Source organism: Engystomops pustulosus, chromosome 3, assembly GCF_040894005.1.
Source record: "Engystomops pustulosus chromosome 3, aEngPut4.maternal, whole genome shotgun sequence".
Classification (NCBI taxonomy): Eukaryota; Metazoa; Chordata; class Amphibia; order Anura; family Leptodactylidae; genus Engystomops; species Engystomops pustulosus.
This window is the reverse complement of record NC_092413.1, coordinates 191,925,765-191,951,441: the sequence shown is the minus strand read 5'-3', so window position 1 is coordinate 191,951,441 and position 25,677 is coordinate 191,925,765.

Sequence of the window (25,677 nt, the reverse complement as noted above, 5' to 3'; positions counted from 1 at the left end):
TTTAACAATTTTGCCCTTATAATGTTCACAATACACAATAAACAACAAACTTCTCCCTGACAATCTGACAGCTCACAAATAATAGAGTAAGGACAATTCACCTTTAGTTGTGAGCGGTGACAAAGCGTCTTATCATCAAAAGACATCTGATAAAGCGTGTAACACCATCCAAAGCGTTTTTCTCTCTTTACATGAAAACCTAGTGAAAGGGATTTTTTTTTTTTTTATAAAATGACTTTCCATTTTCTTGTATGGAAATCATCAATGTCCTTAGTTTACTTTTGTGGGGCAGATCCTTTAAAGGAAAGAAAATTAAATGTCTTTGTGGCTATCTCAGATAATAACTCTTCAAGCCACAAGATAGCCATAGGCAAAGTGAGCCCAATCTCCGTATGTACATATAGATATATTTCCACTTCTAATATCGCCATGCTGTTTGAATGTTGTATAAGGCTTCATCACGGACAATTATAAGATGGCGGCTGTTACGTCTGAGGCGATATTTGTGCTTGATAAGGTTCAAGGAGTATAATAGGAAGCGGGCCAAGGATAATAGGATGCGGCCAGGAGACAGGCATTCACTTAATGCAAAATAGCAGGCTCTTTTCCCATAACAATTCGTTTCCATTTAGCCGGCATACGAAGGGAAATATACCTCTCTATAGAGTGATGTGTTATGTATGTACCTGGAAGGAGATTGTTTTTTTTTTCTTTTGATAATATTAAGATATGACGCTAAATGGGTTTTACCAAGGAAGATTCTTCTAGTAAATGTAACATCACAGAAAGATTCAAGGTTTAACTTTGGATTGTTAGATTGTTGGATTGTATAAATTGTTATATTTAAGTATCGAGTGCATTAATATGTATTTATGAAAAAAAAAAAAATTGTATGGAATGGATTCAAGGATCTTCGGATATAAATTCACACCCGCATAGGCGCCTTCAGATTGGGACGTTGATTTGGGGATTTATCTTGACTGCCATAATTGGAATTTGGGAAAGAAATAGGCAAAGAAATAAGTGTTCCAAAAAATAAAGCAGCTCACTCTACATCAATGTCTGACTTTCAAGAAGCCTAGTGGCGTGACGTGGCATAATAGCCAAATCAGTAAGATCCCCAACTGTGGACGGTGCTGTATCAATGCGATTGCATCTCATCAGCACAGTTTAAGGAACTGGTTTAGCTACTTGAGAGGCAATAGGTGAGGAAAGATCTTGCTTTACAGGCTATACTTACTCATGTATGGAGACTTAAAGGTAATTTATACTTCGCTTGGTATTCTGGGAAGGAAATACAGTGGAACCTTGGATTACACGTAAATTGGTCTGAAATTGTTTAAAATCTTGTATATTACAAAAATTGTAATTTGTTAGAAAATTTTATCATGCAAGCATTATGTGCCCCCTCCCCGCCCTCTACTGTACTGTATCTTCCTCTCTCACAAAATTGAAAAACACAATGGGGGTCATTTACTAAGGGCCCGATTCGCGTTTTCCCGACGTGTTACCCGAATATTTCCGATTTGCGACGATTTCCCCTGAATTGCCCCGGGATTTTGGCGCACACGATCGGATTGTGGCGCATCGGTGCTGGCTTGCACGCAACGGAAATGGGGGGGCGTGGTCGAAAAGGAAAACCCGACGGATTCGGAAAAACCGCCGCATTTAAAAAAAAAAAGTGTTGCAGAGCTTGCACTTACCTTCACTAGGAATAGGCCGGTGAACTTGAGTGCGTTCCGATGCTCTTCAGCGCAGCAGCGTCACCGGGTGGACGTTGGAGGGACTGCCTTAATGAATCCCGGACGGACCCGAATCCACCGCAGAGAACGTGCCGCTGGATCGCGAATGGACCAGGTGAGTAAATCTGCCCCAATATTGAAGCCGAGGCCCCTAATTTTACCACCGGAAAGGTGAGTTTTGATATATTTTTTTTTACTTGAGTAGAAGCCGAGTTTGGGTTTTCAGCTCATTTTTTTGTGCTGAAAAACTAGGCTTATACTCGGCTATATATGGATAATAGTGCACACAGATTATGCAGTGCTGCACAGAGTTTGCCAAATCAGTCCCTGTCCCCAATGGGGCTCACAATCCAATCAACCTACCAGTATTTTTTGGAGTGTGGAAAAAAACTGGAGGACCCAGAGGAAACCCACTTATACTTGTTATCCACAATTCCACTGTATTCAAATATGTTTTTCAATGTGGGAAAAGGAAAACTGTGCTTACGGTCCTACGCCATATTTGGAGTGTGTAATGTTTCCTGAGAATGGGTCAACTGGTATTGTGTTTTTATTTCTTTTCTCTGCTTCCACTCTGTAGGATTATAGATTGGACTAGAGGGACCTGCATCTTTTATGATAATGTGGTGATTATCCCACGATACAGTTTTGATCAGCAGTAGGCAATAACCACAATCTAAATCTACAATCACACTGTGAAAACATGGAGCGGTCAGAATGCAATCATGATACAATTGAGCCACTGTGGTGATGCGGTCGTAGTGAGGCTTAAAATTGATATTTACCAATAATTCATAACAAACTACTGTTTACTTGAAACATTCAATTAATAGTCAATGTGTTATCTATTATTGGAATACTGAGGTAATTGTCAGTTTTTGGCAACACCATTACTGCATCACAACCGGACAATGACCACCCTGTGTAATTGTACCCTTACTTCTAATTGCCAGACTACTGTATGAGAATAGAAGATCTCTATATCACCAACAACCTTGATCGGTGCCTTTTTTTCAAGGTTTGGCACCACAAAACCTGATCTGGTCCACTTATCACTGTCAATTTGTTATGAATTATTAGAATACTGTGGTAATTGTCAGTTTTTGGCAATACTATGACCGTACCAGAACCGCACAGTGACCACCCTGTGTAATCATACCCTTCATGTTAATCTACCGCACGAGAAGCTAAGACAAAGGCTCTTCCAATTGCAGCCTGGCAAGCAATACCTGCTACTACTCATCTTAGGAAACCCTTATACTGCAATATGGGGAATAAATGTTTATAGAAATTCTCAATTTCATCTGATTGGGTCATTTGAGACTATGGGGGGGGGGGTCATCAGAGCTTGTGGCCAGGGGCCAGTGGCGTAGAAGCCCTGGAATAATCACAAATGCTAGATTATTGATAGCGCTTGCGATTGTTTACCCCTTTCTGCCACCTCCATGTTGGGGGGGGTGGTTGTGGAGCGACGTGGCCGACTATAGGGGGCTGGCTCAAGACATTCTTGTCCCTGAAGCTTGTAGTCCGCAAATTTTCATATGTGAAAATACACCAGCTGCGTTTATTTCTACACCTGCACAGCCCCCATCGGATACCTCAAGATGCCGGAGTCTCTGGATGTATCCGGCTGCACTGGAGCAGTGGGGAATCACTGCTCCAAGTGCTGGAATATAAAGAGATTTTTCACAGTTCTATTGCTACTAAGGACACACACAGAAGTATTTCAGTAAGCAACAGTCCATGTAATCTCATGCTGAATAAAGTAAATAAGGGAGATTTGTTAAGCAAAAGGCACCAAAATTCAGATTTTATTTGCACCAAAATACTGAAATACATATTCCACATTTATATACCATACTGTACAATATGCATCACATGTGTTTTAAAACCGTTTTGCGCTTTTATTTGACACAGGTAATAACATAGCCAGAAAGGGGAGAATGACTTAATGGGTTTGGACACTAATAAGAAAGTTTACCAGGTTTTACCAAAAATACGAAATCACTTTGGTACAAAAGTTTGTTAGCACATGTGGTTCATATGACGGGCCAGCCGCACAACTCAGGACCCCGTGTGACATCCTGCAAACTTACCGCAGATCAAGTACTCAGTACTTAAGTGAACACTACTCCCTGTGCCCAGCAGGCCCCCTTCATTTACAGGAAGTTTGCAGGATGCGACAGGAAGTTCTTAGTCCTGCTATCTGCAGGTCACATGACCCAAAGCTGCTATATGACTGATAGCTGCAGAGAAAGTTTTCCAGAGTTGGTACAACATGAATGACCCTATTAGGGTAATGTACTTAACCTAGTAAATATTCTTATTTGTTAACCTCTTTAAGATGTGCCATTGTGCTTACCTAACTGTCAATAACCAATCTCCTTTCCAGGACCTTATGATAGAATTCATAAATACAATCATAAGGTCCTGGAAGGTAGATTGGTTTTAGACAGTGACGCTCCATTTCCAACCAATTCGTGGACAGGAATGGCGGATGATGAGGTAAAAGACATTTCTGAAATAGGAGGCTTCACTTTATATATCAAGAAAGCAGTGTAGAACATATAATAGATATATATTGGTAAATTACTTTACTGCCCACCCCCCTTACACACATAAGACAAAAACAAGGTGGAAAGTGGCCAACCCCTTTAAGGTTCCTTCACCAGATGAGAAGGAGTTACACTTCTGAATTTTGTCACACTGCCGGAAAGTAGAAATAAGCTTTTTTTTCCTGCATTTTGAACTCTCCTATCAGCTCAAATGTTGAAAATTTGATTTAAATATCCAATAGGTAGTTCTGAAACAACTTGAAACCTATGATCGAATACCGAGACTTTAAAGGCTACAAGGTCTTCAGCTTTTTGTTATATTTTATGAATGGTTTCGCTTAGTCAATAATACCACTTATTTTAACAATGAGATAACCTGATGTATGTAATATCCTGTGCTTCACTTCATTCAGGTTAATCGCTGCTGTGAAGTCATAGGATCTCCGCTGATCAAAGAGCAATGATAGCATAGCCCTGATCCGAGCGGCAGTAGCCAGGAGCAATAAGTAACAGGTCCGGGCAACTTCACCGAGACCTGACAGCTATGTGCTGAGTATGGAAAATCTTCCCCTCTACATGTCTGTCAGAAGCTTTCAGCTTTATTCCAGGAGACATTTATCAGTCTAATGTTAGAAGATGATACTGTCAGTATAATGGAGCAGATTTTAGAAGACAATGCACATTTTTCAAAAGGGGAAGATAGATAATTGAATAGGAAACCATAATCTTCCATAATGGTAAATCGGGAAGTTTTCAAGGAAATCTGTAAAGAATATAACTATGACCATCTTATATCTTATAAGTATCTGATAAAAAGTAAATTATTTGTGATCACTGTGGCTTTTATTTAGTCAATTTTGGGAAAAAACTCTTATTACCCTTGGGTGAGGAAGTAAGAGGTCTCCTTACAGAGACTTTGCTGCTTTGTAGGTGTGTGGAGATGTCACAGATGCACCCGCAATCCTTGTTGCGGATCGCCTTGCCCCTCTATGTGCCGCTGTCTGGCTCCCCGACCTGGACTCACCTCTCTCATTCTCCTGGCTGTACTCCGACTAGGCTACGCGCTCCCGCTCCTAGGGTGCACGCACCCCGGCTTTCCTGGACTTAAAGAGCCAGCTTTCTCCTGATTGGAGCTCGTTAATCCGGCACCTCCCTTCTTGCCTTAGTGGATCTTCAGCATCATTTCCTCCTAAGAGAAAACCCTCCAGTGCTTCCCGTGTTTCCAGTGTACCTCTGCGTTCCTGCGTTTCCAGAGATCCTCCATGTTGCTATCATTCCTGTGACCTGCTGTGCCTTCCAGGGTTTCTGTCCTGCTGTGCCTTCCAGGATTCCTGTCCAGCGGAATCTTCAGTCCATGCCAGCATTACCAGTGTTCCTTTGTGTGCCACTGTTACCAGCGTTCCTCCATGTTTCCTGCTGTTATCTTAGGTTTGGACTGTTTCCTGCATTTCCTGCCTTACTACCTTGGCTGCCACCGTGGGCCTAGTCGCACCCGTTGAACGACCTGGTGGCACCTCTGGCGAAGACTGGGTGCCACTTAGACTCAAGTCCCGGTTGCGGCTAGCTTCATCACCTCCCGCAGTGGTCCAGAGGGTCCACACACTCTTCCCTAAGAGATTTTTACACACAGTTTCCCTCCTCAAGTGTGACAGGAGACTTATAGCCATTGATGCTCCACTAGGGAATTCTGGGAAATATGCAAAAGTATTTTCCAGGATGGGAGAAGGAAAACAATGCCTACCTTTGCTACCTTTAAAGACAGCCCCCTTAACATCAAGCATGACTTATTTCCTGTTGTATGGGAGAGGGTGGAAACCAATCTGAAAGATGGGCAGGGATGACCCAAAAAAAGTGTAGTTACTCTGGTTTGGCAGAGCGAGACCTGTGATCCCTGGAACTTCCAGCCCCACCAGGAGTGAAGAAGAATGGAAGAAAGCCACAATGCTGGAACTATAAGCTGAAAACCCCTTTGAGGCAATGATAGCACCCTCACAGACTTATTCATTTTGTAATGACATTAATGCAGCATATTTTATATAATATGAACTTCTTCAAGTAGATGGTCAGACTGGCACATTTTCCTGGAGATTTTCAATATGGTTTATAGAAGCGTTATCTAGACATGGCCTGTGTAGAACCCAATGTGCAGGAAGGGTAAATATATAAGCAGTTGCAACACTTTGTGTGAACGGTGGATCGTACCGGTTTTTGCATTAATGTAAAAGAAAAAGTGTAAAGAAGTCTTCTACAGTATTGACCAACCACTGGTGCGTGGCTCAGAACGAAGTTGTGGCACAAGACCAGCCACGGAACACCCAGCCCCTGGCCTTGACCAAGAACCTGTAAGTAAAAGTCATGTTCCCTGCTGCCACTATGCAATGCTCGGAAGCTGGCAGACCTGATGTCATGACATCATGGCGCCTTCCAACTCAGAGTCTTGGACACTTGTGGTGAGAAGAGAAGATGACTGCTTTGGATGGTACAGGGAAAGGTAAGTATAAGATTTTTTTTTCATAGCGAAACATAAAGAAGATGGATGTATGGGTTTTATAAAGGGGCATTATAGATGGTGTTCTACAGAAAAAAGATGATCATTTGGGTGGCAGGGGCTGCAGTTAAAAAAGAGGGTAAGGGCACCCTATAAGGAGGTGCCTGGAGATAAAAAGGGGCATTAAAAGGAGGAAGCTACAGAAAAGGAGGCATTATAAGGAGGGGGGCTAAAGAAACGGGTGCTGTGGCTGCGAGCACCATTTCCATAAACTATCATACAGGATCCAGATTGCTGTCTTACTTCTGAGTTTTTTTAAGAAGGGGCATTATTCACTGAGATGGGTATTGTCTAGCATGAGGCCAATAAGGTGGTATTGTTAAGCTTTGTGGACACACACAATGGTACATTTATTATGGAAAAATGTTGGGCTTGCAAACTAAAATTTTCGACAACCTCTCCCAGCTGATCATGGGTGAAGAAGAGATTGGGTTCTTAGGTCCTGCAGGACTGGATGTGTAAGGCTATAGAAAAAATGGGGAAAAAATATACATAAAAACTCAACCTAAATCCCTTTAACCCTGCTCCGTGCTCTTCAGAATACAGGCAGTCCCCAGGTCACGTAGAAGATAGGTTCTGCAGGTTTGTTCTTAAGTCGAATTTTTATGTAAGTCGGAAATTATATATTTTTTAATTGTAACCTCAGCCAAAAATGTTTTGGTCTCTGGACCAAAACTGGATTTTAAAACTTTTTGGTTATGATAAGAACCAAGATTAACAATAAATGTTAATTGCAGACACCTTTGATAACTCTTACAGCTGATCATTGAAGCAAGGGACTAAAATACAGTAAATTACCTAGGGGTCGTCTGTAAGTCGGGTGTTCTTAAGTAGGGGACCACATGTATGCCATTCTTCTTACCAAACAATCTAGAAAGCAAAAGGGTCTGACATGTACACACTTGAACCTTCATCTACTTGATAAATCATCTTCTTGAGGGATATTTCATGAACTATTTGGCACAACTAGATGGAACAATATTGATGAAAAGCTGCTAAAATCCTGGTTTGCACATTCACCCCCTGTGAAAAATTCTCCAATAGACACCAATGTGCCGAAGTCTATTTGTAGAGTGGGAAAGTTTTTGAGCCTCCCTGATCGTCAGCTCCGCGTCTGATAATGTAACGCAGAAGCCTGAGGAAATGCTAAGCTGCGAATTTACTGTCAGGCTATTAACAGCACTAACGTTTCCCTTCCTTGATCGTAATTACAGAAGTTTTAGGGAGGCAGCTTTTCACGCTTGTCCTACCAGGGGGAAAAAAACTATGCATATACATGAAGCACAAGGGCTTAAATTATTACCGTTTAACTGATATTGAATAGATTTGCCCTGCCTCTCCCCATTGTCACTGTCTAAATACTTCAAAAAGAATTCTAATAAAGTTGAAATTAATAGGAGGGAGGATTCTAATCCGGCTATCTCTTAATATTTCAAAGTCTCCCACTCTCTCTTTTCCCGCATATGTTTGCGCTGATTGCATTAACCCCGCATGTGCCAGCTTTCCGAATGTCTTGGGGGAATATTTTGACAATTTTTCTTTAGTCATCCAATCAATTACCCTTTTGTCAAACTTTTTTTTTTTTTGTATAGAGATTTTTTTCTGTTATATAAAGGGGATTTTCATGGCTAAAAATATTGATGACATAGAACTTCCATTTATCATTGTTGGGGGTCCAATATTTAGCATCGCCCAGAGATCAGCTGGTGAACAGAGAATAGAGCAGGAAGTAGATACAGGCAGTCCCCGGGTTACATACAAGATAGGGACTGTAGGTTTGTTCTTAAGTTGAATTTGTATGTAAGTCAGAACTGTATATTTTATCATTGTAATCCCAATTGGTCTCTGTGACAATTGGATTTTAAAAATGTTGGGTTGTCACAAGAATCAATATTAACACTAAAGCTTCATTACAGACACCTGTGATAACTGTTATAGCTGATCATTGTAGCCTAGGACTGAAGTACAGTAAATTACCAATATCCAGAGGTATGTTTGTAACTAGGGGTCGTATGTAAGTCGAGTGTTCTTAAGTAGGGGACCGCCTGTAGCTCCATTCTCAGTTTAGTGGACAAATCAGGCTACTGCACACCGGCTACGAGATGGATCCTATTTATCTTTTTCCATGGAAATAATTGAATTTGATACTAAATGTTCTGAAAGAATATTATCCTCTGTAATCTTTATGATTATATGCAACATATGCAAATCCCGAACAGCCATGGCCAAAAAAGGAAGTGGGCGGGCCATGGCCAAACTAGGCAGACTGTCACATATTATTAATTGCTGTGCTAGGATAGGGGACACCAATGGCATATATAGTTCATGTATATAAAGTGCATACATACCAACTAAATGTTTGTAATTGATATTTAATATTCAGTATAACATTTTGCCATTGAAAGGGAACTTGACAGCTGTTTTGACCTCACAAATCTGAGGTAGGAGATCTAGAGATCTGTGTAACCATACCTTTGTGTGTTTTATTAGTAGCAGCAGGGCTGTGAAAATGCATTTATATACCAAGATTGTAGCTAGATTTGGGTCACTCTTGTGCACCGGTGTGTGAGATCTCTTCACTGTACTGCTTTAGTGATGTAGTCTTCAAACAGAAGATGCTGCAGCAGAAGGGTGAGACTGTATAGCGGTACGTTGAAGAGATCACACATACCAGTGCACCAGACTGCTCCACTAATACAAAGGAAAAAGAAAAACAAGGGCAGGAACAAGAGGACGGCGCCTCGTGTATTATTGTAGCATAGAAGAGGGAAACAACAGGGTATCAAGGGGATATGTAAGTAGGGAAGGGTATAAGCTATACACCCCCCCTAGAAACACGCTCACCTTGAGTAAGTTAAATCAAGCGTATATCTCCTCCCAAGCTGCCCTTCAGTCTGCCGGTGTTATCCCTAGGAAGGGGCTCAACCAGTGTTCGGGTACATGCAAGAGGGTTTGGGAAACCGAGAAAACCGAGAAAAAAGCTGGCGTGGCGCTGATTAAGGGAGGGGGTCCTCAAGTCGATTTAAATTGTTTTGTTATTCCAAACTAGTAAATGTGTTTCGGGCGGAACGCCCTTCTTCAAGTACAATTGGAAAGGTAGTGGGCGTTGTTGTGCTCTGCTCTGTGATTGAAAACCCAAAGCTGACACCCGCGTTTACTAGTTTGGAATAATAAAACAATTTAAAATGACTTGAGGACCCCCTCCCTTAATCAGCGCCGTGCCAGCTTTTTTCTCGATTTTCTCGGTTTCCCAAACCCTCTTGCATGTACCAGATTACTCCAAGTCTAGATACAATCCTGGAATATAAATGCATTTTACTGTAATGCTGCACAGCCCCCTACTGTTGTAGTAATCCAACAGAAACTGCTACAGCAGAAAGGAGGGGCTAAACAGCAGTACAGTAAAAAGGCCACACACAGCAAAGCACCAGTGTCCAGATACAATCCTGGAATATAAATGCATTTTCACTGTTCTGCTGCTGCTGCTACAACACACACAAAGATATGGTTACACATATCTCTAGATCTGCTTCCTAATACTGTCTGCAGCTTCACATGTTCAAAACTGCTGACAGATTCCCTTTAAGTTTGATTGACCCTCCTGAGGACTTCCCATTTTTGGCAGGGTTTAGAGGAAAACTTTTGAACTGGGACAAACCAAGTTTTCTGTGATTGTTATCCATAATTTAAGACAACCCTGTAAAATGTAGGATTAGTTACAACTATGACAATGCTAGTAATTTTTTTCCATTGCCATAATTTAATTGATGTATTAATTGTGTAATGAGTGTTACTAGAAATTCATCTCTAGGTCATATATCTGGCGGTGGGACCGAGGATACAAAGGCGTGAGCTGCATGCGTCCTTCTGATGTAGAAGCCATTTGGTATGCTGTCTATATAATTTCCCCTTTAATTTAGCTTTAAAATTGTAAAAGAAATCAATTTTGCATACTTCATTGAAGTCCTGCGACCTCCTCCCCTCATCCACATTACATCTAGCCTTTGGTCTCCCCCCTAACACCATTAATTGTCTCATTGGACAAAACAGAAAGCATTTTCCTTTCTTTTCCGTAAAAAGAGGGTCACTAGAATTCATTAAAGCCAGAACAGGGAACACTCTCCTATCTGTTCTGGCTCTGTCTCTCACATTTAATTTCAGTGCAGCGTTCAATTAAATAGAAGTGCTTCCCTTATTAAAGATATGATTAATGTTCCTGATAAGGCCCCTGATTTATGGCTTGCTGGAGTATATATTTAAGGATTCCTTTAATGGAGAGGCACAGCCCTGTATTATCTGCAAGACCACAGATCCCGAAGAGAAAGAGGGATCAGATGCCGGGAAAACTCTTGGGACTTTGAATAATCTTTTGCATGTGACAAGCTAAATGTTGTTGTTCTGCTTGAACCATATGGAAGCGACATTATTTTTGTATCCTACAATAGGAGCTTCAGAATGGGTCTCAATGCAAATCTTTAGAACAGATAAAGTTAAAACAAAAATACATGACTATTCGTGTATTAATTTTTTTCAGATGAATTTTTTTTAAAAGAGCATATAAAACTATTGGCAATGTTGCTTTTTTGCTTAAGAAGTAGAAGCAGTATCTTTATTCCTTATAGAAGTGCAAGTGATGTGTTGGAGGCGGGAGTATTTTATTAGACATCTGTTGCTTGCATTTAAAGGAAATCTACCACCAGGATGAAGGGTTGTAATACAAGCACACTGACATGTTGGTGTGTGCCCTGTCTGGTAGGATCTACTCTTCTTTTAGACTCTGTTTTTCCCAAAAAAGAAAAAGCTTGTCAAATTATGCAAATGAGCCTGAGGGGCTCTGGGATCCATAGGTGCAAAATTGAGCCCAGAGCCCTGTGAGGCTAATTTGTACCTTGTATATGCATCCTGGTCAACTGGAAATCCCTTCCCCTGTATGTGCTGTCCAGATTGCTGTCTCATACAGCCGAGATCTCGAGGTAACAGATGGGATCATGGCAGGCACAAACATGATGGTGGCATCTATATGGCTTCAGCACCTTCCCCCGCCATGATCGCCCCCCCACATGCCGGCTTTGGGGGGTGCCGATTGTCTGAATGCTAGGCCTGGGATTCGATGAATCAGTATCGCAGTGTATTACAAGTACTTTGAATAGTAAAAATTAAAGGATTTACACCCAAGAGAGGAAAAAGACTGATCTGGAGATTTCGAGCTGTTAGCTCTTAGTCATGGTCTAAATGCCTGGTACAAAACACCTGCTAAATCACATACGAACACCTGAACATGATCAAGCTACATAATCATGTTCAGAGACGTGGGAGGGATAAAGGGTATGGAGCGGGGATACAAAATGACATAGTAACAGTAATCAATACTACTAACAATATTATTATTCATTAATGTTACTGTGTCCATTTTGTATTCCTCCCTCCATAGTCTGCAGAGGGCCTTTCTGGCATGGTACAAATTAATTTTCATTACTTAAACCATTCCAAAGCAATCAGTGCTGGTAATTCTGGGACACAACGGGGCTCATTTACTAAGGGTCCGTCGGACACATTTTTGTCAGGTTCCCAACGATTTCCGTTTTGTGCCACGTAGCGCGATCGGATTTTGGCGCATCAGCACCGGCTTGCACGCGACAGAAATCGAGGGGTGTGGCCGTCGGACAACCCGACGGATTCGGACAACACGCGGGATTTAACATTCAGAATTGTGACGCAAGACATACACTTACAAGCACTGGGCAGAAGAAGGTGAACTCCGGCGGACCTCAGAGGGAAAGCGATGGATGCAGGAAATCGGCGCACAATCTTCATGAATTGTGCCAGACTTCATCTTCGTCGGACCATTCGAATCGGGGATCAAAAAATGACCAAGTAAGTGAATTTGCCCCAATGCTCTAATTAGACTCTCTACTGCATCAACCCAGTACTGCCCACCGGACAGTAGAGAGTCTTTTAGCATATTGGGAACTGATTCGTTAATAATGAGCAATGGATAGAGAAAAAAAATCTGCACTGGAAGCTGTCCATCAGACCCATTAAAGGTGTAAAGACCTGTAGTTGGTGAAGGTAGTAAAATGTCCTCTCTGAGAGCATCTTTCAGGGACTTGATTATTTTATCAATACTATAAAATAACTACCGGTAATTGAATATTTCTTATTTTACTATTACCCATTGCTAGATTGCTGTCACTTCCCAGTTCCATCCATGATCTTTGTGTTCTGGCCACCAGACCAAAATTGTGACACTAATGGTCCTCTTTAAAGGAAACCTACCATTTCAAATGGTAGGTGTAAGCTGTAAACACCAAGCACCAGCTCAGGGTGAGCTGGTGCCAGTGCTTAGTTTCGTTAGTGTTAAAACCGCGGTATCGCGGTTTTAACACTTTTTAAACTTTATAGCAGAAGCTGCTTCGGCGCTGCGCGCGACCGTGCGCGCGCAACGCCTGCGGCATTTCCTATGTAGGCGCGCGCACGGTCGTGCGCACGCAGCGCCGAAGCAATTTCTGCTCTAAAGTTTAAAAAGTGTTAAAACCACGATATCGCGGTTTTAACACTAACGAAACTAAGCACCGGCACCAGCTCACCCTGAGCTGGTGCTCGGTGTTTACAGCTTACACCTACCATTTGAAATGGTAGGTTTCCTTTAAGGCGTTTTTCATCGAGTTGATTTATTTAACACTGTTATTAAATGACAATTCTCACTATTCCCATCACCCATTACTAAATTGTTATCACTTCCCAGTTCCACCTGTGGTCTTTGTGTTCCGGTCAACAGACAGGAAGTTTTGACATTAAATTGTCACCATTGCAGCCAATTACTAGCTTTCGCTGACACTTCTGAGGTCAAGAGTAGTTGTAGGGTTAACACGTAGGAATGTCCTGAATGACCTGACTGAAGGCAAAGATGCAGAGACCAGTGGGGTCAAGGAGCTGTCCTGATCTGGGAATAAAGACAAACACGGAAGTAAGAAGGGTAAATATTGCAGGCCATTATCAATTTATCACAGTCATTTAATGGAGTGATGATCTCGCTAACCCATCTGTGACCATAATCAGTTTGCCACCGATATCCAAATTTCTAACCTTCATGGATCTAAGTTTTGGTCTTCAGGTTTTGAATACCAGAAGACAATCCTAAAGTAGAAAGTTTAAGCAATCATAGGATATTGTTCCATGATAGATACCAAATAAATTACTGTAAAAGGTTTAAAAAAAGAAGTAAGGCAGGAGTGTGGTCAGATCACCGAATGTTCATAATTGGGCTCTGGATTAAAAAATACTTAATATAACACTGGGACAAAACTTACCGAGGTGAAGTTCAGGTTTGCTTTAGGGAGCAAAATAATTTTTTAATATGATGTTAATTTTGCAGTAATTCAGAAAGGCTGGAAAGGCCTATAGTTCCAGAAGTTCTCTAGAGAAGACAAAAACCACCAATAGACGACAGCAAATCAGCACAGGATCACGGATTGATCAGATAAAAAGCATGTCTACGTTGAGAGGCAATCACCAAACATGAGACCACATCTCAGCATCTGGGACCCTAGTGAGTGTGAAGTTTAGGATTTAGATATAGGAATTAACTACAATGTTTCACATGGAATTCGTCATTACAACATTTTTAAGGGTTTTAATGCAAGGAAATGCTGGTTGCCTCTCCCTGGCACCTTAGGTCATATATCTGTTATTTTTGGCAAACACAGATGTGATTCCATAATTTCCTTAAAGTCAAACATATCAATGCCCACAACTTGTATATTAACAAGACTCTCCAGATAAAAGTAAAATCTCATTTTGTGCGGCATCGTGTCATATACAATGCTTTGTTTGTCTTGCTCTCTGTGAGCTGTGTTTAAATAGAAAGAGTGGGGTCTGTTAACTGAACCATCCCCAGACGCAACGATAACATCTCTCCTGTTGCTCCCGTCAGTGTGGAGACTCTCCTTGGTCCAGCAAAGGCTTTAATTCTGCTGCCTTCTGCTTTAAGATAAGGATCCTATCAGCACTCAAACATATTTCATGTGTAAAATAACAGCTGCGCATCCATTTTCCCCGTCCCATTATGCGTCTTGGAACAAATTCCCGTCACTTTCCCTTTTTTCCCCCCTTTTTGATGGAACCGTTTGACGTGAAAGCTTCTTTTTAAATAAATGTTGTAGAAATGAGTAATGTAACATCATTGTATTTTAGAATAAAGCGCAGTTTACTAATGTTTTCACAAGGAAGAGGGGTGGTTCGGTTTCATTTAATATCCACATAAGATACAATTGTAATGAATCGCTGTCTTAATTAGATTCAGATCTTTTTTTGTTGTGGGATTAACTGGGTGAATTCTATAGGTTTTTTTGTAAGCCAACTACAATGGTGTTGGAATACATTAACAAAAAGAACAACTATAATAACCAGATGTATATCAATAGTGTAACTAAGTTAAAGTACTGTATTAGAATAAACAGAGTGAAAAACCCAATTTGGCATTGAACCAATAGAAGAAATTTCTAACAATTTTCACTTAGAAATTATTTTAACTTAAAAATAAAATATCATCAGTTTGGTCTTAAAAGTCTAATAAGGGATACAGATGCTTATGTCTTCATAATCTTTAGAACAGTTGAGCAATGAACATCTCGGTGAGAAGCTGTTGACTACTAGACAGGTGGCACTTTCTTCATCTACCTAATTCTCTGGACGGAACCTTTTCCTGGTGCTTTGCAGAATGAAATTTGATGCCAAGGTGCTCTTTATATGACATCCACCATTGAGGTTGTGTTGTAAATGAAAAACCCGGTCTGCCACAGACTGTAAAACTATATGTTCTTCGGATACAATAATGGTCGGGATTAATTATGGAGACCTTGTGATGAACACTTCAATCCTGATTGGCTGGAGAAAGTGCTTCGAGCGCGAAATGGTTCTCTCCCAAGGCTTGCATGAAAAGAAACCCTGCATGTCTTGTTTACAAATAAAGGACATTTTTACTCTTTCCATATGAGTTGGTGAGTGCCGTTACTTTGGTCCACTATCCTGTTATTGAGCATTACGTATGTTGACTGAGGACCACCATATAGTCCTATACTTTGAAGCAATGGTCTCCGACTGGATCCAGATTCTATGTTGTTTATGGTAATCGCCAGAGATAATTCCTTTATTTATATAGCGCACACAGATTACGCAGAGCTGCACAGAGCTTGCCAGATCAGTCCCTGTCCCCAATGGAGCTCACAATCTAATCAACCTACCAGTATGTTGTGGAGTGTGGGAGGAAAACGGAGGATCCGAAGGAAACCCACACAAACACAGAGAGAACATACAAACTCTTTGCAGATGTTGACCCTGGGACTATTTATAATAACACTTTTTCCTTACCTATATCCCTTATCTCATTGCTATGTGCAATCATATAATAGGATATAGGACAACCCTTTAAATGCTCCAAACTAACAGAATATATAAGATAATTCTTCCCCAAAGGTATTTCCACAAGCTTTGTAATTTTTCTTTTCTTCCATCATAATCTTTTTTGCATGTAACAGGTATATACAGTATATACATTATTAAGGGATTCTTTATTAAATCCATATGACAAAATTGGAACCATAAATGAAATGGCAACTCCATGTTGGATTCCTTTAAAGGATAGATGTGAAATTCTGCAGCGCTGGCCATGAAAAGTGTAAGCAGTTCAACTTGTTTCCGTCTTGACATATCCCTATTAGTTATCACCATCTCTCCTCCGCTGAGACGTCTTAGCAGATGGCCTTTTAACATTAGTATTAAGTTTGGGGTCTATAAGGATTAACCTCGTGTGGGAAATGAAGAAAAATACAAATTGTATCTTTTCTTTTCTGGTTAGCTTGATGAAGATAAAGGACAACCTTCTTATCAGACGGCTCCTTACCCATAAATCATTGCAGCCTCTCTACACAACTCTGATTGATATCGTTAATAAAAAAAAGAGAGAAGCTCTGAGCTTTTACTAAGTTTCTTTTAAATGTGCAATATATGTTCCTTTGTTAAACATTAACAAAGTTATAACTTTATCTGTGTTGTCCAAATGCAGTAATATGTAAGATTATATAAGAAGTGGGGGGGCTATAGGAATAGGATGTGACCCTCTCTCTTTACTGTACAATCGTCTGATAAATTGAATAAAATAGACCTATGGCGTGTTTACAGCAGGAGATATTCCTTCTAAATGACATAATAACTAATCTTATTGTAGGTCAATGGAAATCAGAGAAAGCCACTTGGCTGCCATGACAGTTCCATTAGGGGGCGTCATCCAGCATACTTAGACTGAGATGATTAAGGGATGTCCTTCATTGTACAGAAACAGCACAGTGGATTAGAATACATAGGCTCAGTTCACACTAACTAATTTAAACCTTTGTTCCTTACCTCTATTAAAAAAAGGAAAGAATGGAGGTTTAACATTAGTTAAAAATTCCATTAACGTTAATGTAAATTGTATGTCATCCGCTATCTCTTATACCTGCGTTAGTTTTGTATGGAAAAAGTGATGGTGACTGCAGCTTTTTTTTCCATTTGAAAAAAACACATTCAAATTTACTTACCTGGTCCTGTCGCGATCCCCGATTCGGACGTACTGACCAAGATGAAGTCCGGTCGCGATACACGAAGCTCGTGTGCCCGAGTTCCTGCATCTGTCGCTTCCCCGCCGAGGTCCGCCGGAGTTCACCTTCTTCTTCTCGCTGCTTGTAAGTGCGTGTCTTGCGACACAATTCGAAATCTTAAATCCCGCGCGTAGTCCATCGGGTTGTCCAACAGCCCAAATATATGAATAATTAACTGCACTGAGAAACGTACATCCTGCCCCCGTGCTCTAGACTGCTTTTTATTAAAAAAAATTTTAGGCGTTCCAAGTGTGTCAAGCTTAAAGAGGACCTGTCACCTATAAAAAAAAGCCAGTTTTTGGCTGTGATAAACTGCTAGCTTATCAGGACCCTCCGATAATGGAAGCAGACACTGCCAAAAAGTACAATAGGAACGCCGTATTCATGAGGGGTGATCTGAGGGGCTGCTTCTTCACCTGACTGTGCCTCCTACTCCATAGGCCGGTGGTGACTGCCAAGCGTCATGCAGCAGTCACTGCCTCCTAATCCCCCCTCATGAATACGCCGGACCGCTTTGAGCACACTCCAGCGTTTCCATTGTACTTTGCGGCAGTGTCTGTTATCATTATCAGAGGGTTCCAGTAAAGCTAGCAGTTTATCACTGCTAAAACTGGGCTAGAGCTAGAAGCTGCTTACTTTAGTAAGCAGCTCCTAGTGCCTTTTTTATGGGTGACAGGTCCTTTACAGGCAGTCCCCGGGATAAATACAAGATAGGTTCTGCAAGTTTGTTCTTAAGTTGAATTTGTATGTAAGTCAGAACTGTATATTTTATAATTGTAACACCCGTCAAAATTTTTTTGGTTTCTGTAACAATTGGATTTTGAAACTTCTGAGTTCTCATAAGAACCAGGATTAACAATAAATCTAAACCTTTGATAACTGTTACAGCTGGTCAATGTAGCCTGGGACTAAAGTACATTTGTATCTTGGGGTCGTTTGTAAGTCGGGGACGGTCTGTACTACTTTGATTTAAGAAGACAATTTGATTTAAGGCTCTTTCTCAAATTGTAAACTGTAAACATTGAACCATTGTGTTAACAGGCCAACAGTGCAGTGAGTTTATATTTGACATGGCCACGTCAATATTTGTTGCTGCCCTTACTAGTGGCAACTTAGGGTTTGACATTGTTTAACAATATAAAAAAATCTATGACATCACTCTGTATAGCATGAACGTGGAACAAGTTAAAAAACACTATTGCCATTGCAGTAGAATATATAGTCACGATATAGAATGTATAATCAATATATGAACACGTGGTTGTAAGTTGATGGATGAAATAATTATTATTATGCTCTAGTTTCTGAGGAAATTCTAAATAAATACTAGGAACTATATATATATATTTAAATAAAAATATGGACTTTGTATTCAGAGGGATACAAACGAGACATCACAAAGCAGATTGCATTAGATTGCCTTCCTGTTTCCAAGCAAAACTACTTGCTAGATCTGCATGTGAAGGGCTGAATAGAGGAGCAATGAAGTGTGAATTGCTGGCCTTTGCGTTTAAATGGATTTTTTTAATAGTAAAAAGGGCATAAGCGAGATAGAGGAAACTCGCCATATCCTCGCCAAGCGATAAGTCAGTCTCAGCCTCGGTACAATAGGATTCCCATTAGTCTGAGTGGACTTTGGTAGACGAATTTAATTTTAGGTGCATTAAAAAGACTTCCTGACTTCACAAAAAGGATGTAAACATGGAAGAAGCCCTTAGTCTTACCGGTCACAAACTTGGTGGACAACCAAAATGCAAAGATGAATGTTAATATTAAAAATATTCCATATTTTATAGCATATTGAAAGGTTCTGATGTTCATTATCCACCAGGATTTGAGTAAACTTTGCCTTTTTTATTTTATTTGTCTGGTAATGTATAAAACAATCTTCCAAATATTCACACCGGGTAAATATTGCTCTTCTCTCATCTACACAATGTTAAATTCATTAGTTGTTAATGTGTTCTCCTTGACTGGTACTGAAGCCACTAAAGAAGGTTGATACAAAATTGTAGTCAGCTATTTTACAAGTAAGAAACCTTTCCTCCTATGACTGCCAATCAATTTTTATTTTCTGTGCCCATTTAATTTAGGCCTCCCCTACCTAGAAGTAGGAATGCGCACATGAATGAAGAGTGCTATGAATTTTCCTTATCACAACCAGATAAAATTATCATGGCCCACAGGAAAGACACCCCAGTAGCCAAATTTATCCACCTGTTTCCAGATCTTTAGGGTCAAGTATTTGGTTAAAGCTTGGGCCACCAGAGGCTCCTGTTGTTGGTCTTATAGGTAACCTTATCTATTCCCCAAATTCAAATAATGTTCTTGGGACACCAGGAAAGTTTCTGTGCTTAATAAACCACCTGTTGTCTTATTTTGGTACTTCCCATCCTTACATTCCACTGCCCTCTTACACAATTATTGAAATTTTCCATAAAAATAAGGTATTTTAAGAAAATAATGGGGCACCAGTAGGCACAACCCCCCCAACTCTGGTGAACTGCAAAACAAACTACAGATCAATTATAAACATAGAAGCCATATATAAAGTTATATTGGATAAGCAAATTGACACAATGGGGCAGATTTACTTACCCGGCCCATTCGCGATCCAGCGGCTCATTCTCTGCACTGGATTCGGGTCCGGACAGGGTTTATTAAGGCAGTTCCTCCGACGTCCACCAGGTGGCGCTGCTGCACTGAAGAGCATCGGAACGCACTGGAATACACCGAGCCGGGCTGAGTGAAGGTAAGTGCAATTTTTGCGACACATTTTTTTTTTAAATGCGGCGGTTTTTCCGAATCCGTCTGGTTTTCGTTCGGCCACATCCCCCGATTTCCGTCGCGTGCATGCCAGCGCCGATGCGCCACAATCCGATCGCGTGCGCCAAAATCCCGGGGCAATTTAGGGGAAATCGTCGCAAATCGGAAATATTCGGGTAACACATTGGGAAAACAAGAATCGGGCCCTTAATACATGACCCCCACTGTTCAATAATTCAGCGCAAAAGGCACTGATTTGGGAAAGTGTGCACACAGAGGCACCTTTCATTTGTTAATGCACTTTTAATCTACTCTGTGTGACACAATTGTGTCAGATTCTAGACATGATTGGGGCAGTACCAACTGCACTAAATTGCAAATGCAATAATGGGGCACTTAATTGGTTATTTGGCATTTACTTATCTGGTCCAGTCGCGATCCCACGGCACGATATCCGATGCTGATTCGGGATTCAATAAGGTTGTGAGCCCGATATCCAGCACGTGTCACTGCTACGCCTAGGTCCGCCGGAGTTCACCTTCTTCTTCCCGGTGCATGTAAGTGCTGATCTTGCGATACAAATTCTTTTTTTAATTGCGCGGTTTGTCCGAATCCGTCGGGTTGTCCGACGGCCCTTCCCCCCCATTTCTGTTGCGTGAAAGCCAGTGCCGATGCGACACAATCCGATCGCGTGCACCAAAACCCCGGGACAATTCGGCGCAAATCGGAAATATTCTGGAAACCCGACAAAAGTGCAGCGTTCAGATCCTTAGTAAATGAGCCCCAATATGTCTAGGCAAATGTCTTTGTGCTTCTATGATGTACTAGGACCCAGTGGACATTTGGCCCTTTAAATATAGTGGGGGCAGAGTCAAAGAGTCTTTAGCTTGCCAAATTCTGCACCTCAAATCAACTAGCACCTCATCCACTTACATAATCACACACTCAAGTAGTGTTGATGGAGACCGGCTACAACATTGATGAAGATGTAAGACGATTATTCATCTGAATAAGGTGAGAATCAAGCTACACCTACTTATAACAATATAAATGTATGAATCACACTAGGATCCTGCGGCTCTCTGAGTCACTCTCTCCCTACCCTGGTTAGCGTTTTTCAATATTTTTTGGTCGTTCTCCAGAACATTTTTGTCTTGCTTCTATGTAATACATTAGTAACTTTAGAAATTCTATTTTAACTTCTGTCCTTAAAATCATATATCCAGTATAAGACCCTATCGACGCTACTCCTTTAAGTCTAGGTTCACAATAAGATCATTGTTTATAGCTCTTCTTTAGCAATGTAGTGTTTCTACAGCCTTTCACCCTTTTCTTTTAATAAACTTGAATAATAGGGCTTTAAAGCCGATAACCATATGAGTAGCCATAGATCACTGTTCACGAGCCCAACTGTCCCTGTAATTACTTCTAATAGTCAAGCCTTTACGATACAGGTTGGGGAAAAAAAAAGACTTTTTACAAGGTGATGAATGATCTGTGATTAATTCTGAAGGCTTCGCAGCTGATGAAAAGGGACATGATTTGATCACGGGCCATTTAATAGGTCACAGCTTTGTCGCCCATTAGTCGGCTTTGTCTGATTAATTTCTAATTGGGGCTGCTCTCTTGCAGCTCGTGACTCTGCTCTTGGCTGATAAAGATCTCAGCGCTGATCAATGTCCTCAGACAGGCCATTTGCTCTACTCGCCATCTATTTCTACCTCCGAGGAAACCCCTGCTAGAGTTTGATGAAAAAGAGATTTGCTAATGAAGTAGTTTGCAAACACAGCATAATGAGGACATTAAAATAATGATGTAGCACAATGAGACCTATTTATTACTGGCTTGTGTGAGTACAGACAGCGACATTTTGCATTTTTTTTCCTTCTTTTTATTATTGCGGGACATGACACAGCCCTGTACATAGCTGCCTATAGACACAACAGCACTTTAAGTACAATTCAGTAAGTCAAAGATCTAACTTAACTATAAGTGGTCACATACTGTAGTTATAACAACAATGTAGATGGTCATAGAAAGGACACCGTAGGCGAACAAGGACACCGTAGGCGAACAAGGACACCATAGCTGGCCATGGACAAAGCAATTGCACGTAATCAAACATAAGAACACTACACTAGGCCAAGGACACAATTACTGGTCATAGTAATAAGTATACAAACAGAAGAACAATAAAGCTGGTCAGAAACCGGCCTATTATATAAAATGGCAAAACAATAGGCTACTGGATAACAATGGTGTGTACCCAGACATAACATTAATATACCTGGTCATAGACATAAAACATTACAGCAAGCTATATGTAGGATAAAATACAGGCATAGAAACAATATAGCTGGCAATAGATGAAAAAACATTTACTGTAACTGGCCTTGAACACAACAACAGCAGAGACGGCCATGGACAAAGCAGAGGAATACAGTAACTAGATGCAAACATAAGAACAGGAGTAAAAACAATGCAGATGTAAAGACATCGAGAGAACCAAAATATAGATAGATATAGATTTTCGGAAATTTTTTTTTACATATTTTTGATAAATGTAAACTTCTTAAATTAGCCCATAAAAGAAACAATTTTTACAAAGAAGTAGATTCAGTGAGGCTTACAGGGAAATATTGCTCAGTACTTCTTCTCAAATTTGGATTTACCAGTAACTAATATTATTATTAAAAATATTCCTTCTGGTTAGGGAACTAGATGCCCTATAATGTCAATAAATCTTCAGGTCTTTCTAAATGGTAAACCAATATTCAATACTTAAGGCTACACAGATTTTGATTTTTCCACGTTTTATTTAGGTTAAAGATAGGAATTAGTCTTTGGCCTATGGCCTTGTCTTATCGCAAATCAAGTTAAGTAGCGGTGAAGGTGGAAGAGTGAACACATTTAGTTGCTTTTGCTTTCAAAACTGATGCCATAGCTTGTAACATGCAGAGGTAAAAACAATATAATAGTAAACATCTACAATAGATAGATAGATAGATAGATAGATAGATAGATAGATATGTAGCAAGAGAGTAGGCAGCACTCCAATTATAACGTGAAAAAAGTGGTTTTCTTTGTTCCATGCTTTTTTAAGGTACAGCAAAGTACAGCAACGTTTCGACTCGCTTGGAATCTTTTTCAAGCCAAATAACAAGAGTGAACATCATACATATATACCAAACAAAAGTGATCACATGATACATTGGTTCCCACCCCCGTAATTAGCATATTGCGTCATAAAAAACTTTATTACAAGTGAACAACAATAAATAACAATGTACATTTCATAGATGTGGATACTAATAAAGTGCTAGTGAATGTGTGTCATGTCAAGCAGCTATTATGTGACACCAATGTGTTTTGTGTCAAGTAAAGTGCTAGATGCTAAATGTCTTAATAAATATTAAAAAGAAGCTGGGGTATCTCACCGCCACATCCACAAGCTGAAAAAAGAGAAAAAAAGACTCCAAGCGAGTCGAAACGTTGCTGTACTTTGCTGTACCTTAAAAAAGCATGGAATAAAGAAAAACACTTTTTCACGTTATAATTGGAGTGCTGCCTACTCTCTTGCTACATATCATCGAGGGATCCGTGGCCCGGTCCTAGTGTGCCTGCACCCACCACCGTTTACCTCCATTGGTGTACCGATTTTCACTTTCCTGAAGTAGATAGATAGATAGATAGATAGATAGATAGATAGATAGATGTTTCACACCGAAACGACGACACGTGTTCAATAAAGATCATTTTTTTGGAATCTGGACACTTGGAGTTCTGCCCACTTTTTACACTATCTATCCACAAGAGGACCATGCCAGGACCTATGGGGGCCAGCACTTCTTCTTGTAAGGAGTTTGCATAACTGTGCGGACTTGAACTCTATCACATGTAGAAACATGTGATGCTCTTTGACCATTAAGAACTCTCTACTAGATATCATTTTTCAAGATGTTTCACATTTATCCAAAGTATAAAGATGAACATTTCTTGGAATTTTTCTTCTACTTCTAAGATCTCAGGTAGACAACTTTTTTATATGCTTAAACAGCCATGGCAACTGTCTAACATATATCCCGATTACACTTTAATGGGAAATGCTGTAATATCTATATGGTAGCCGTATACCTCACCCTGAACTGGCCGTGAGACAAAAAGTAGAACGTTTTGCTGCACTGTCTCTCCATAAAAAGTCAATGGGCGGTTTGGCCAGGAGAACAAGTCACATGGGTTCCAGCTTAATGTATTTTTTGGCAAATACAGCTCACTTACAGTGGCACACTGGTTACATATGGGTGACACATGGCCTGTTTTTGTAGCCAATGAACATCCGCAAATACAGGACAGCAAAATGCATAAGATCGTGTGAATAGGGAACATACTTGTACATAAGTACAAACTCGAGATTCAGCTCCATAGGCTAGGCAGAATTAATTGGTGGTTTTTGTAACATGATCCAAAATGTGGCAAAACATATTTTATTTCTAAACTGGCAATTTCCCTGAGCCATTGGGTCTCTGCCACCTTAATCTGACCTGCCTTCAAACTCACAAAAAGCAGAATAACCTACTGAAAATATTGTGTTCCACAGATTGTATATGAGCTGTACATGGATATAGCACTGCCAGGGTCCCATCATTCTTGGCCAGCTGGAATAATTTAAAAAAAAACAGGGTCTAAAGGGGCATGTACAAATTTATGTAAAATCACAAAGATTTGGCTACTTTTTTCTTGCAATCTTGCCACACAAAGCATTGGTGGCCATAATGTCATCTCTCCTGTTTGATTACATGGGGAATGGAAGCTGCGCTGTGTTCAGCGTCCGGTTGGCCGAGGTGGCCCTATTCCCAGTCTGTATCATGCGGGATGGGTGGGCATGGGCCGAAGGGGGCCAGCCAGAAGCAGAATGCAGAGCAGCTTCTATACCCCTGTTTGTTTACATGGGGCACGGACCGGAGAGATGGCATGGCGGGACGCCTGGAGGGACTGCGTAGGAAAGTACATGTTTTTTTTTTAAGCAGTCCCCTCTTGGCCCCCATTGTTTTTTGTTTTACGGTCTTGGACAACCCCTTGGACAAGATTACCTTATTGATACTGATGGGTGTTGGGATATGAAATTGATGACCTGTTCTAAGGATATGTCATCGATATCCATAAGATGAAGACCCCTTTCCTGCACTGCCTTCATATGTTTTCTGAAATAATTAGGTGAAAAATGTATGGTGCCCTTAACAAAGGTCAGTAAAAACATTGGAGGGGTCACTTTTCAGCCATAAGGACATTACAATGTGGTCATTTGAAATTAGCATAAATATATGTATATCTCTTAACATAAAATAAACTTCTGGAAAGGTTGGATCCTCTTCCCTGTAACACAGCTTGTCTACTGCAAGGGAAATGCACACCTACAATTTATTAATGAA